We start from the raw sequence: 12,933 nt of genomic DNA on the forward strand, positions 1-12,933 counted from the left end.
TCTTCAATAGCCAAACCAGCTTCTAAATGTTTCTTCTCTATGCGCCGATCTTTGCTCTATTACGCAGAGAAAACAAAAAGTATCATAACATTCAATACCATTTCAGCTGCTCTTTGGTTCGTTCGGCTGGAAAGAAACAATCCTATTTTCAAAGGGAAAGACAAACTACAAACTTTATGATACAATTTTGATAATTAAGACTAAAATAAAGAGTCATAATAAAGCTGACATGATAATTATAAATAACCAAAATAATACCATAACGTTGTTGACCTTTAAAATTTTAGTTTAAAGAAGGGAGAGTTTTATTCTAAAGTCTACCATACGCATGAGCTTTACTCTTATCCCAATTATTAGTATTAAATAATTAACTAATTATTATAAATGCATTCACATTCCTCTCATCCACAATAATAATATTTGTAACACAATAATATTGTTTTTTTTTTTTATTTCCTCCTATAGTTTTCTACTAATTCTTTTTATTTTTCTAAAAAGATGTAACTTATTATACACCAACAAGTGGACCGTTTAACCCATAGAAGACAAAGATTTATGGCCAAAAATTTTTTAAATCAATATAGAGAATTCAAAAACTTACTCTCGGATATAAATAATCAAATTAAATTTAGAAAAATCTTGGTAATTAACTTTGAAAAAAGTTATTTATATAAAGTCGACAAATAATAAATGGTTAGATTGTTCAAACATAGTATGGAAAGAGGCCGGCCACATTACTTTTATTTATTTAGTAACCATTAACTAGTTTGATTATCTTAATAAACAATATTTATGTGTATGCTCATGTTCACATGGATGTCTATGTGAACATGTAATTTGTGTGGGTGTGTGTGGAACATGTAAATAGATATAGTTTTAACATTTTAATAAATAATATTTTTTATGAATAATATTTGTGTGGCATTCATACGCACATGGATGTCTGTATGAACATGTAAACAGATCTCTTATGACAATCTTACATTTTGTGAATGTTCAACGATCATCGTTGATGTAGAGTTGTTGAGTAATATAAATAATAATATTATTTTTAATAAAAAGATACGTTAGATCAATAGATGCACCAGATAGTTTCACTAGGTAAATATCCCTTAGTTCCATCATCATTTTCACTTCATTACAATAAAGATCTGTAAATGTAATAGTTGTAAGTAGAACACTATCTACATTTGTTAAGAGTTGAAAAGAAGCAATGCATTATCTCCAAAAACAAACAAAAAAGAGGTAGGTAGAAAATTGCTCAAAAGTTATATTCTATTAGAAAACAAATATAAACAAGACATGTGTTATAAATTGATATATTAATTAAGAATTTAAAAAGCATTTCTTTGAAAAGGTCAGAGAAAGGACTAAAAAATGTGAATAAATAAGAATAATATCTAAGATCAATAATTAAAATGAAATGGTTAATCATATGAGAAATCTTCGGAAAAAAATAGCTATTTTAATATAGGAATGATTATTATATTAAATGGAGAATAACAACGATTGAAAATTTTCATCGATTAATGATATCACTTTTGATTTTGGAGCTTGATGAAGATGCTATAACAGAACTGTTAACCTAGTTGAGATATATTGTACATCCTTAATCTCTTCTTTCGGTATACTTTAAAAAAAGTTATTTAAAAGTAAATTCAAATTCAGATCACAATCCCCATGTAATTCAGTTTCGTTAGGAAAAATAACATTTTAGGAAAGTGTTTATTTATTTTTTGTGTTAATGTTTTCTTTCAAAAGTTAGATGACTAATTATATATATATATGAAAAAGAGTGAAAAAAACATTTTATTCAAATAATTACCTTGGGAAGGCATTTTGGAGGAGTTAATCCTTCCATGGATATAAATATTGGTCGAAATATATTCTTCAATATATATTTCAAAATCGAGAGATTTGAGATCGATATTACATATCTATGGATATCTTTGACATATTTTATTAATACGAGTGTAGAACATGAAAAGGTCAACTATTTAGTTAAATATAAATAAGAATTAATATTAATAAAAATATTTGTTACATAGTTTTGGAATAAAAGACATATTTATCAATCTTAAGTAAATTTTATAATTGATATTTTAATCCTGGATCAATTTATCAAAAGTTGTCATAAAACGAATAAAAGAATCTTCTTTTCTAATGTTTCGTCTCGGTTTTAACCTCTTTTTTACTATCCAATTGATATACATATTTTTTAGGTCACAAAAAAATGCATCTAATATTTATAACTCAACCTTGCACTCCACACAAACATTTTATAGAATCAAATCCAACCCATCTCTACACTCCAAACACAATTTCACTCACACCTCCATCTTACTCCAAATACAGACAATAATTATCAACTTAACTAATCCAATAGCTTTGCACCAGGTAATGCAATTAATCAAGGATAACTTTTATTTTATTATCCATTATATGAATGGACCATAAGGCAAAGGGGAGTAGGCAACACATACATATATAATGCATAAAATCAGGCAAATTAAAAGTAGGAGTTTTATTATATATTCATTATTCGGCCAAGAAGAGTTTCTTAAAGTAAACGAGCTCCTTGAGATGCTTCCATTGTTGCTCCAAGACAACAGCCATGTATGCAGCTTCATAATCGTTTTCATCCTTAGCCGTCAAAGTGAAGCGGTGGTTGACTCCATTCACAATTTGCACCTCACACTTCCATATACGAATGAACTTCAAGTGCGTCCCTTCGTTTTTGTTGTGCTCTGCTACTATCCATTCTGCTAATTCTTTCATGCGTTGACTTTGAGGATCCTCAACTGGACTATAGACGTTGGACACTGGATCAGAAGCCATTTTAGACCTTTTACTTACTTGTAATATTGACAAACTTATTACTATATGGAATGCTTTTAATAGATATATATGTTTTGAAAGTTTGGTATTTATACTACTCCCATTTATTCATATTCCAACTACTCCTTCCTTTCAAATAGTACATATTTAGACAATAGACAATATAGAAAGAAAAAAAAACCCTCTTTCCTGTGCTTTTAATTAATTGGACAATGTAAATTCAACTCATATATTACCTAATGAAACTTGGGTTATGATTGGAGAGAATAATTTATTCTATTTGAATCCATTGGAGTTAATTAAGAAATGAAAACGTAAGTCAAGGTCTACAAAATTTTATATTTATTGTATGATAACGTAGACTTATAATATGATTTTAAAAGGTATACATAAAATAGAGGCTAAATTATAATAAATAATATCCCACGAATTTGTGATTTGGGTAAAAAATAACTCTAAACTTTTAATTTTTTTAAAAATGTCTTTAAACTTTCGAAAAAATATTAAAAAATACTCATGAAACTATTGAAAAGTTTCGTAAATAACATTTTTTTTTTAGAAAAAGATATGTTGAATCACTTTGGTGCACTTGGACATCTCCACTAGGTGGACACTCCCATAACACCATCATCACTTTCGCTTCATTGAAAAGATAAAACAAAAAATACAGGAAGTCGGAAAAGAGGACTAGAGTTAAGCCCATATAGAGTTGTACAAAAGCATTGATACAAAAAGAAAAGTTTCATAAATAACATTTAACTAAAAAAAATTATAAAACTCTCGTTCAATTTTTACACCAAATTTCTTAGCACAAAAGACAAAAAACCAAAAAGTTAAAATCGTAGTTTGAAATTTTCATCCATATGTTGGTATTTTCACATTTATTATATAGGTTCGATTTTGAAAGAAGGGATGAATTGACATTTCCACTAGAAAAATCCACGAATCACAAAAAATAAACATCAAAATGACACTAATATAAATAATAGATATGTTTACTTATTTGAAAATAATGACATATTTATTTACTAATATAACTTTTTTTTTAAAAATTCTGTTTTTATAATTTTTTTCATAAATATCCCTCGAATCAAAATTTCTCTATAAAATTAACACTTCGATATATTTATCGACATTGATATTTTAAACTTTGTTCACACATAAAATTTCAGTTAAAAAAAAAAAAGCATTCTCCTTTAAACGTACTAAAACAATAACTAGTCAAATAAAAAAAATCACACACCAACAGATCTATTAGAATGTCGTTAATAGAACATAAAAATGTCAACTATTTAGTTAAATGTTAATAAGAACTAAAATTAATAAAAATATTCATTATATAGTTTTGGAGGAAAAAACATACCTATTAACCTCGGTAAATTTTATGATTTAATTTATAAAAATAGTTGTCTGATATTGATAAAGTATATGTTGATATATCCATAAAACTAAAATCTCGATATAACGACGGTCATTGATACGTGTTTTTTTTTCTTTTCTAGCTAATGTTTTGTTTCCATTTTAGCGTTTTGTTGACTAGCTAAATCAATATACATGTTCTTTTAGGTGATAAGAAAATGCATCAAATATTTATAACTCAACTTTGCACTCCACCAAGACTTCTTATAAAATCAAACCAACACAACTCCACACTCCAAACATAACTTCACTCTCACCTCCATCGTACCCCAAATGTAGACAACAATTATCAACTAAAACTAATCCAAGGACTTTGCACCAGGTAGTGCAACTAAGCAAGGATAGCTTTTATTTTATTATCTCATTGTATGGATGGGACCATAAAGGAGACTACGCCACACATACATATAATGCATAAAAGCAGGTAAACTGAAAGTAGGAGTTTTCTTATATTCATGATTCAGTCAATAAGAGTTGCTTAAAGTAAACCAGCCCCTTGAAATGCTCCCATGTTTTCTCCCAGACAATAGCCTCATAGTTTCCTTCATTATCGTTTTCATCCTTAACCCTCAAGATAAAGCGGTAGTTGACTCCTTCCACAATCTGCGACTCACACACCAATATACAAACAAACCTCAAGTGTGTCCCTTCTTTTTTGTTGTACTCTTCTACTGCCCATTCAGCTAATTCTTTCATTCGTAAGCTTTGAGGATCCTTAACTGGAGTATAGCCGCCGGCACCAGGCGCTGGATCAGAAGCCATTTTAGATATTTTACTTGTAATATTGACAAACTTAGTACTATATGGAATGCTTTTAATACATATATGTTTCGAAAGTTTGGTATTTATACTATTTCGATTTATTCATATTCCAACTACTCCTTCCTTTCAAATAATACATATTTGGACAATAGACAATTAAACAAACCCTCTTTCATGTGCTTTTAATTAATTGTATAGTGTAAACTAAACTCAATTATTAATAAATGAAACTTGGGTTATGATTTAATTAAAAAGAGAATAATTTATTTTATTTGGATCAATTTGAGTTAATTAAGAAACGAAAACGCCAGTCAATGTCTATAAAATTTTATATTTATTGTATCCTAATTTAGACTTATAAATTGATTTTGAAAGGTATATATAAAATAAAGGCTAAACTATTCAAAAGAAAAAAAAGACACCCCTCCAGTTTGTGGTTTGTGTCAAAAATATCTATGAACTTTTAAAATTTTCAATAATATCGTTAAACTTTTGAACCGCCGTTAAAGTTGTGTTTCAAAAAATACCCCTAAACTATTAAAAATTTTCATAGATATCCTCTAACTTAAAAAATTATAAAGTATTTTCATTAATCCAAATTTTATTCCAAATTTCTTAGCACCCAAAATAAAAAACCAAAATTTTAAGTTAAAAATGTAGTTTTAAATTTTCATCGATATGTTAATATTTTCACATTTCCATGGATATATGGTACTCATAGAAGGGGTGAATTTGTATTTCCGCTATATCGTAGAAAAATTTATGAATCACAAAATATTAACATCAAAATGACTCTTATATAAATATAATATAAATAATAAATAGGGGTCTTTTCAAAAATAGAACAAAGCGGCAAAATATTTAAACAATTTCGAAAACGGAAAAAGGTCACAGGCCTACAATAGAAAATTTAAAAAATGTCTCTGATTAATTGGTATCTGGCACGCATAATATATTTGGAAAACCATCCTTTAGTATTTGGAAAACATCGTTTAGATTTGGCTCCTAAATATAAACAAGTCAAATCTAAACGATCAAATCTAATTCTAAATGGTTTTTTAATAATTTTTTGTACGCGATCGTTTAGATTGATCAGTTAAATTTGGATCGTCAAATCTCAATGATTTTTTTGAGTTGGTAAGAACAAAGTGGACATACCCCTGCTTTGCCCAATATAGCCTCTTCTTTCCTTCGTCACATTGATAGGAGAAATTGACGATTTGTTCAAATTGATATTTGAGACCAACAACTTGTTTGAACAAGTGAATTGCGTTTTTTGGAGATTTCTTATGGATGTGTCATCATCTTAGACAAAAGGAGAATGCCATATGCAAAAAGGAGATGAGTAAGGTTTGTGCCATTAATGATAACTCACTTTATCTTGTTTGTTTTCTCAAGGTCTTTGAGAATGCCGCTTAAATAATCCATGACAATAACAAAAATAAAGGATGAAAATGGATCCCCTTGTTTGATTCCTCTTTTAGGTTTGATTCTAGGACAAAATATTGAAGAATAGAGATGCATTTTTTTATCAATCTTCTACATTTACTAGGAAAATACTTCTTCAATTGCATGAAGTTAATAAAATTCCAGTTGATCTTGTCAAAAGCTTTCTCAATATCTCGTTTGAACACGAAGCCTTTTGTTTTTTTACATCTTCAGTAATCAACTGCCTCATTTGCAATAAGGATTGCATCTGTAATTTGTCTTCCCTGTACAAAAGTCATTTGGTTACCAGATATAGTGTTGGAAAGAATTTCTTTGAGTCGACAAAGTTTTGACCACTATTTTGTATAAGGATGTGGTCAGACTAATTAGTCTAAAATCAGAAGCTTCTTTGCATTTTTCATTCTTAGCAATAAGAGTTATGTATGTTTCATTTACAACTTTGTTTATCACCTCATTTAATCTTGAAACACCTCCGTAATTTTAACATTGAAGATGTTCCAAAACTTTTTATAAAATTCGTGGGTGAAGCGCCCATTAGGTTTAGGAGCTATGTTGCCATGAAAGGAGAGAAGAGCTTCTTTGATTTCCATCTGAATGAAAGGCTTAATAAGAGTCTTGTTGAGCTAGCAGTATCAATGAGCTCTAGTTAAGATTGTATCGATCGTGTTATTTTATTTTTTGAATAATAATATACTAAAGGTAGAGGGAAGGAAAGTCTGTATTCAAATATCTCAATTATATTGACGTATCTCTAACAAAAGTAAACAGGCATAATAATAAAAGCCATGCATTATCTCAAAACAGAAAAATACAAAAGAGTGGTAGCTAGAGAATAGGTCTAAAGTTATATTCTATTGAAAAAACAAATGATTAAGACAGTTCTCATAAATTGATGTATTAATTAAGAATTTAAAAACATTTCCTTGAAAAGGGCAGAAAAAGGAATGAGAATTGTGAAAGCATCCATATCTGCTTGTAAAAAGATAGAAAATTTCTGGAGAAAATTCTTGTGGAAAGGCAATTTTGACAATATATGTATCAACGAGAAGCTCAAAAAGGGGATAATCTCGGTCAAATGGACCACGGTTTTAAGTCCCAAAGACAAAGGAGGCCTTGGTATTACACCTATCGCCAACACAAACTTTGCCTTGCTTACCAAATGGCTGTGGAGATACCACTGTGAGCCAAAAACTGTTTGGAGATCTTTCATAAATGCAAAATATCCAATCTCTATACTTGGTGATATTTATGACAAAGGAAAATACAGTAGTACAAATGCGCCTTGGAGATCTATTTGTAAAGGGATTGACTGGTTCAACAGCAAAATGAAGTGGAGAGTGAAAATGACAGATCAATTACATTTTGGCACGGGTTATGGACCGATAATATTCCCTTGAAAACAAAAACCCCCAGACCTTATGCACTCTCCATGATAAAGGATGGATCAACCGCAGAGGCGTGGAACGATGATATTGGTGAGTGTGGAACATCAAAGCTAGAAGACCTTTAAATGATAGAGAGATCATTCTCTGGAATTCCATTAAAGCATCTTTCCCCACGATATCGAGAGATGTGGATTTTCCTTCTTGGGAGCTGAATAGCAATGGCTTATTCTCTACAATGTCTTCTTATCCAACAATGTGGTTCATGAGTCTTCAATTTACAAAAATTTTTGGAAGTCTAAATTACCAAAGAAATGCAAGGTCTTCATGTGGTCTATGCTCCATAATGACATCCTTACCTCGGAATTGATTCATAATAGAATCAAATCCATGTGCCTCAATATGAATTGGTGTGTCCTTTGCAAGGTAGAAAATGAAACCATTGATAAAAATATTTCTTACATAGTTTTGAAGTAAAAAAAACAAACTTATTAATCTAAGAAAATTTTATAAATTTAGTGTTTTACATAAATAATTGTTGTCGATATTGATAAAATATATGTCAATATATTTGTAAAATTGGAATTTCCATATGGATAGCTACATTGATATTTTAGTTATTGGTCATAAGTCATATTGGTCATAAGTCATAGCAACCCATGAATGTGTGTGTGTGTTTTTCTCTTTTTTTTAATGTTCGATAAGTTTTAGAAATCCCTTCAATTAATTTTATTTTTCGAACGCTATTCATCAACCTCAACCCTAACCTTAGTGGTTTTCTTTGCCCACAATAATCACACGAAAGATGCATATAACTCAATTACTTAAATCAATAATTTTTTTTTATATAAAAAAGATATTTCCGTGCATTTTGTTAAGCAAAAAATTTGAAATTTTATGTAATATTTTAATTATTTTTTATGTAAGTGATGAGAAATGATACATTAATTAAAAAAATATATATGAATATGCCATTCATTTCTGCTTTGTCAAGTGAAAGGACCCATTAGTTTTAGCCCAAGTTTCATTTTGGTAAACCATATTAGCTAGGGGTATCAAATCATCAATCTTTAGATAGGTAATCACACGTGCATAATTGATAATATACACCCCCTAAAAGATTTTGTAGAAAGGTACATTATTATTAACTTGATTATTCATCTAAATTATGCTAATGAATTAGTGGACATATAACTCATCTGATTCAAATACATATCATCAACCAAAAGTTGAGAGGTGTTAGACTTCCAACCCTTGCTGAAGAAAAACATAAATTGTGAGAAAACACTATCATTTGGACCCAAGATTAGACATAGATATATAGCCTATAGGCTTTTTATTTTGTTGATATTTTTCCATTATAAACAGATGTGAAGATGATGTACATCACACAGCATGCAATTCTTTAAAAGTAGATAAACTAAGTAGATAGTAAGGGCACGCAACCTCTTCCCTATTGAAACAACACGAGGAGGCAGGAGTAATTAGTAGAAGCCACATAACTCTAATTTACAAGGTCGTTCAAAAGCTATGAGTTACCAATATTTATCTAATGGCTTCTCCAGAACAGTTGCAAAGGAAAACTCGGTAGAAATTACTGAGAGCATTGAATTGGAGGACAATTTATCTGTTCTTCCACTTCCAGCACAAGCCTGTATTCTTTGTCTAGGCTCATTGGCCTACTGTGTCAGCACCCACCTAAAAGTACTTTGGATCAAAACAAGTCTAATCCATAAAAATTTTATTTAATTTGAACCCAAATCCAACCAACCTAACTCGAACCATTTAGATTGAATTGAATTGAGATCGAGTTTTTCAAGTCATCGGCACCCTAATATCGACCATCAATAGCGGTTTGTTTTGGAGGATCCTCTCCACCGCTGGTCGGTTTTTTACTGTGGAAAACTAAACTATAAATTTTGTGAGGAAGGAAGGAAGAAAAGAGAGAAGACGAAAAGGGAAGGGAGAGGAAATGAAGCTGAAAATAAGAAATGGAGGAAGAGAGAAAGAGAGAAAGAGAGAAATCAAAATAAAGTGGATAATTGTTTTTTTTAAAAAAAGACAGTTATTATAAATGGATATATTGATTAAGAATTTAAAAAGCATTTCTTTGAAAATATAAGAAAAAGGACTAAAAATGTGAATAAATAAGAATAATATCTACAAATTAATAATTAAAATAAAATGGTTATCCTACTGTAAATCTTGGAAAGAAATTAACTATTTAATATAGGAATGATTATTATATTGAAGGGAGAATAACTACGATCAGGGACGGATTTATTAAAAAAGAATGATGTGATTTCTCTCCATCCGGATAATTCATAAAGTCACATCATATTCTGTTGTTTCTCTGAATCCATCACCTTCAACGCCGTTGTGGTGGCTTTATGGGTTATCTAGATTGAGAGGAACCACATAATCTTTCAAGGGGATTGAAAAAAGTAATGCTGAGATTTGGGACGACTGCATTCAGGTTACTTCAGACTTTTGGTCTAGTAGACCAAAGCTTTTTAGAAATTACCGCGCTAATTCTATTGCTTTAAATATCAACACATTAAAGTTATCCAACCATAATTTGATATTATGAATATTTTTCTTGTTTTCTTTATATAGTATTTTAATTCTTTTGGTATGCGTGACAAAAGTGAAACTACGTGAAAGATAAAATGTTTCTTCAGATGGCACCCAACTACTATAGAAAAAAAATGGGTTGGATGGTTGAGTTTGATTAAAGAAAAAAAGAATGGGATAGTTTCCACCTATCCTGTCTTCTCTTCCTACTAATGATAATTATAAGGGATGGACAGGTTGGGAAGCATGACAGCTGAATCAATAATCTTAAAGTATCGTATTTGTATTATAACTCAAAAAATAAAAGTTATATAATAATAACAAAGAAGGGTATATAAAGAGGAGTGAAGAGTTAAGTAGAGATCACAGAAGTTTGTGAGAGAATTAGAATTATAGATATCCAATATATCATATCATATCAAATTAGCTTATAATTTGAAAGATGTCTGTTGGAATGGGGATTGGTGGTAGCCTTCAAATTGTTCCAATGGATCTATCGGACAATACGCTTTGTGATTTACTGGTTCAGCATGTGATGAAGCACTGTCAGACTGTACTTCAAATTGACGCCACCTATGAAGGTTTTATAGATGGTTCGATTGAGATTGGGATGAATGGCAAAACATATTCCTTTAAGTTGAAGTTGAAGATCAAGGTTGGTGATGCTTATGTTATTAAGCCCGTTCTGGTTAAAATCTTTTTTCCATTCATTGGCCTTCCAAGCATTGTGTCTTTCGAGTATCTTGAATGAAATCATGCTATGTATAATGAAAATGGTGCTTTCTTATGCATCATTTTCATCTCTTTATATATCTATCAATAAATATGTAAAACCTCTCTTCAACGAGGGATATTTCAATTTACGTTATATTTCTACTTTTTCTTAATATCGACTTTTTTTTTTTAATCTTTCTTCTACTTCTTCTACTTCTTCAAACTTAATCAAATAATCAAATAGATTTTGGCATGTACTTAACTGATGTAGACTTGTCATCTCATGGGCGTTTAACAATTCAATTAGTATTTAGTTTAGTTGTCGTCATAGATTATTTAGAATCATTTTGCAAACCTAGAGAATTAAAGTGTGTATATTTTAAAACTGTAGAGACCAAATTAATATCTTATACAAACTTCAAAGATAAAAAGTGTATTTTGCCCAAGATTTTAATTGAACTGTCGTAATTATTTTGTAACTAATTCTTTGTTCAAATATGAACTCTGATTAAGACTCTAGACTAGTATGAATGAGTGTGCGGTGAGACACACTTGGTGTGATTTTGAGTTTGTAGATTATATAGAAGTTAAATTTTTCTCTCTTTTCAGGTTTGGCTTGTAATGATCCAACTTTTCTTATTTAAGTCAAAGTTATTATTTTAAACAAAAAACACTTTGGTTGACACAAAATACAATTTTTTTTTTTTTAAATAATAATTAACAAAGAAACTTTATTCGGGCTCTATTTTAAATAAAATGAAATTTCTAAAGTATTGTTTATAAATTACTTAGAAACAAACCATTACATGAAACTCATTTTAATACTCAAAATTGGAAAACAGTGAAAACACTAAGCGGAGCAATTTTGAAAGAAAGTTTTCCTATGGCGATCACGCGTCCTTCTTGTCCCTTGTCGGTCTATCTTTTGTATTATCGCTGCTTGAAAAAATTAAATATAAAGGGTGAGTATGAATATACTCAGTAAGAGATCCACTATCGGACCCGTCAGGGGTAAAAATTGTTAACTTCCTATTGGAAGGTACCCTGTATCATAACAGTCTCATGATCCCGTAGGATGCACATAATGTGCTTTATTGAATATATTTTTAGGGAAGATAAGGGCGCTAAAAAGGTGTCCACCTAGTGGAGATGCTTGAGTGCGTTTAGTGACCCATCAAGTATCATTTTCTAAAAAAATGATGAAAATATGATAGTTGGGAATTCAAAATAAAATAAACATTTTACTTAAATAATTCAACCTTGGAAAGGCCATTTTCAAGGCGTTAATCGTATCCAATGATGAAAATATTTGTCGAGATGTTGATATATTCTTCGATTTATATTCGAAAATCAAAATGTTTGACATGATAGCTTCAATATATGTTAATAATGCTGGTAGAACATAAAAATGTCTTCTATTTAGTCAAATATTGAGAATAATTAATATTAATAAAAAATATTTGTTACATAGTTTTGGAGTAAAAAACATAAATATTAGCCTAAGTATATTTTATAAATTTAGTGATTTACAGAAATAGTGGTCAGTATTGATAAAATATATATCTATATATTTTAATCTTTGGTTATAAGCCATAATAACACATGAAAACATGTGTGTTTTTTTCTTTCTTTTAATGTTTGATAAGTTTTAGAAATTCCTTCCATTCATTTTTCGAACTCAATAGATCAACCCTAACCCTAACATTAGCACGGGTGAGTGCAAAGACAATGAAAGAAAATGTGATTTTCTTTGTCCACGAAAAAAAGGCATATAACTCAATTATTAGAATCAATA

Source organism: Cucumis sativus, chromosome 6, assembly GCF_000004075.3.
Source record: "Cucumis sativus cultivar 9930 chromosome 6, Cucumber_9930_V3, whole genome shotgun sequence".
Taxonomy (NCBI): domain Eukaryota; kingdom Viridiplantae; phylum Streptophyta; class Magnoliopsida; order Cucurbitales; family Cucurbitaceae; genus Cucumis; species Cucumis sativus.